The sequence below is a fragment of the Bombus vosnesenskii genome, unplaced genomic scaffold (genome assembly GCF_011952255.1).
Source record: "Bombus vosnesenskii isolate JDL3184/JDL3185 unplaced genomic scaffold, Bvos_JDL3184-5_v1.1 scf7180000014636, whole genome shotgun sequence".
NCBI classification, from domain to species: Eukaryota; Metazoa; Arthropoda; class Insecta; order Hymenoptera; family Apidae; genus Bombus; species Bombus vosnesenskii.
In genome coordinates, this window is record NW_022883565.1 from 35,960 (window position 1) to 39,392 (window position 3,433).

At 39.0% G+C, this 3,433-nt stretch overlaps 1 long non-coding RNA gene across 1 annotated transcript; it reads left to right on the top strand.

Moving 5' to 3' along the window:
- The first annotated feature begins 107 nt into the window (after nt 1-107).
- Nucleotides 108-1,153, top strand: LOC117240456. The gene is made up of 3 exons (XR_004494695.1): nt 108-372; nt 527-655; nt 904-1,153. It is a non-coding gene; the product is annotated as an uncharacterized LOC117240456 (long non-coding RNA).
- Nucleotides 1,154-3,433: the final 2,280 nt, after the last annotated feature.

Here is a 3,433-nt window from a genome sequence, read left to right on the forward strand (position 1 = left end):
CCAGTAGGATTTTTGCACAATTCTTTCTCCCTTTTATCATTAAATTACCTCTAATTCTTAACAATCTTTAATCTTTGTCTCTTCTTCCCTATATATGTATTTTTGTTTACTTTTCTCCGTAGCGAATTTTGTCTTTCTGACGCGGGATTAGGTTCCTGGACTTAGGGAGTTGCTACACGCCAGCTCCACCATGGCGACGGCATTCACTAGGCAGCCTACATAGCCACCTTTCAGCTCACGCTTCGGGATACTCTTTTCGCTGAGATTCTCCGCGATGAGGCATGAAAGCAGAGACCACCGTCTGCGGAGGCATGATTATTCTATTGTTCCTTTTAACGAGTAATCGTTTTACTCGAGTCCTCTTACTAAACCGTAAGTACAAAAGATTATTATACTTAGATAGGTACTTGGTCTCAAGAACCAACTTATTTTGGTCTTTCGATTAAGTTCTTAATTAAATGCTCAATTAGATATTCATAAATATATCTTCATAATATTTCCCTCATCTGTTTGTTTGACATTCTAGCAACCTCGTTAAGACGTCCGCCACTTCAACTTCTATCTACAAGTGGCACAAACTGAAGCTGACCTTCTTCATGGAGAAACATGCCGGAAATGGCATCCGCACGTGTGAATAATTATACTCAGTGTCCAGGTAGTTCTTTCGATCATCCAATAGAAGTCGTTTCTGTTTTTCAGAGTTCGTTCACGCCTCCAGAATGTAAAAATATCCAAGGAAGTACCATTAGGAAGCAATGAAATTCAGAGCTTCTGTGGTTATGCCTTTTTCTGATTGTTTCTTTTCTTTGCCCAAAATGGATGATTTCTATATCAAATTGTTTATTCGTATTTTTTTTTAATATTCCTTGAGATTTTCAATCAACTCGATTTCGAATTTTTTAGCACCCGATCTTCTGGTTGACGTCGTTAAGAAAGAGGAACGAGTGCACAGGAAGCATGGTCGGCGTGAGCATGATTAGATCCGGTCTGCCCGATGACCTTGCCGGTGATAATAGCGGTTCGTTAAGGTGGTTGCAGTCTTGGTTTGCTTCTGTTTCGATTTCCAGCGAACTCGTCAGCCGGCATGGCTTCCGAGATGCTCCCCCTGAAACAAGTCGAAGGGAAATAATTAATGGACTCTCTGTTCGATTGTACGTGGGTGACAAGCTGACCGTAAAAAGAAATATACAAATACGATTAGAAAATATAATCCGAACCCCTTTCGGTTTGATCTGAAGGTTTCTTTTTCTAGACGGAAACAAAGATTCTTATCTGGTTTATGGTGAGCTAAGGAACTCTTTGAAAACAGCATTTATAACTTTCGAAAAAGAGACAGGTATTTCTTGCGCGAACAATTGAATAATTAATTCGTTCTCTAAATATCCTTATCTGTTGTTCCTAAAATACATAATGATTGGAAGCTTCTTACGGGGAGCGCAATCAGCCGCTGATATCATTGAAGTCGAAACGCCATTAAAACCATATTACGATTCGCATGCGACATGCTCCATTCATGAAAACACAAAAGCAATAAACAAGTGCAAATCAACGAAATAAATCCTCCGAGAACGAGACGTTACAGGAATTATACCATTGCGAGGATACAAAAGACTTGCTCATGAGCTACTTCCTTCAAGTAGTCGAGCGGTGTATTTTCCGGTCGTTAACTTCCATATAATGGGATATTAAAGAGTACGGACACAACGCTGCTATTTTTCAACTGTTCATTATCAAATTACGCGGCGGGAATCGTTGCAACGACAAAACTGTAACGACTCGTACCTGCGTATCTTCCATTTAGCTGCGGTAAACGCTGACTTGTCTGCGTTTTTTTTTCACTTCCTCGTTACGGAAACCAGGAAAAGTGATTCACAATACAGTTTCTAACTGTACTTCTCGCGATTCTTTCTTAGAAACAAGCAATTGCTTCTTCTCAATTTCCTAAATCTATAATAAAACAGTCCATTCCTTGAATAGAAATTAACTTTAAAACTTTAGGCGCATACATTGTTCGTATCGTATGTATGTATTTTGATTTGAAAAGAAACGCGGCAAACGCCTTTGAGAAGACGTTAGGTTTTCAACGCCTTAACTAACTTAATTCCAGCGAGTTGTAAATCTGCTGCATCTCCAACATCTGAATATCAATCTTTTACAATGACTTGCTCTCCAATTTATTAAAATTACATCTCTCCCGTTGCACCGACCTTCTTTAAAGGTTCCCGCGGCAGGTTGAACCCGCATCACGTATCTTCACTCTTCCTTCCACCCCCTGTTCCCTTTCTCTTTCTATCGGACGGGAAGAGCGGGAACGCTTAAAACGCGCGAATCACGCGAGCGCCTCCCGATTTGCGAAACATCACGTGAAAATCACCGATCCGATCTCCGTGCGCGCGGTGCACCGTGGGGGTAACGATTAAATCGACAGGATATACTTTATTGGCTATTCCGTTATTACAGGCTGTAGTTGGCGGGGAAATGGTCACTATGGATCGATGAACTCCATTGTAACAACGCACCTTCGAATTGCATCGGAAACGCTTCTGTATTGCGTCCACCGTATAACCTATCATCGTGTGTTTAGGGTAAATCAGTGGATCGGAAGTTACGTTTCTATGTTTCTCGCCTGTCAGTATAACACTGTGCAGGAGATACAGCAAGATCCTAAAATCATTCGAGTACAAGTAGCGTAAAATGGTCGTTTAAATTTCAATAAATTAACTATTCATACGTTAATTATACGCGGTCAGGATTAAGGGGTACGGCGATGGAGAAGATTTTGTTAGCTAGATGTTGAGTAAATAATCGAAGATGATAATTTTATAAATGTTTCGTATTTATGATGATGGAAAAGATTTAATTTGAGTTACGTTACGTTTGAATAAGATAGACTTTTCCAAGAGTGGAGGATTTGTAGAGATAGTGGGCGTAATAGTAGTATGATTTAGTACTTGATGTGTCTTTTTTTTCTTTGACATATAGGTCACTGTGGGGAGTAATATTGATCTAGATATAACTATCTTTTCTGAGAAGTACGTATATGCTTATGGGAACTATGTTTGGTTAATCAATAGAGCCATTCTTTTGAGAAATTGAATCTAGAAGAATTCGACGATGCCTTGTTTCAATGGTACATCATTTTAAAGAAACGCCTGCGATTATAGTATATAATTGCACATAGGTATATGCAAAATTGCATTTTCAAATAATTAAATCAAAAATATAGGAATGTATCAATGGGAAGAATATTTGTTAAAGATCTTTCCTTTTTAATCAAATTCGTCCAACAACCCCATTCTCGTCAAGCATAAAATGAACGGTGCCTTTCTCAAAGAAACAAGAAGAAAATTGCTGTCGTTCTAAAGTTCTTCTCCATTGCTAAACTACCGTTCGTGTTTCTGGTTACACTCCAATTATTCGATTGTAAGAAGCA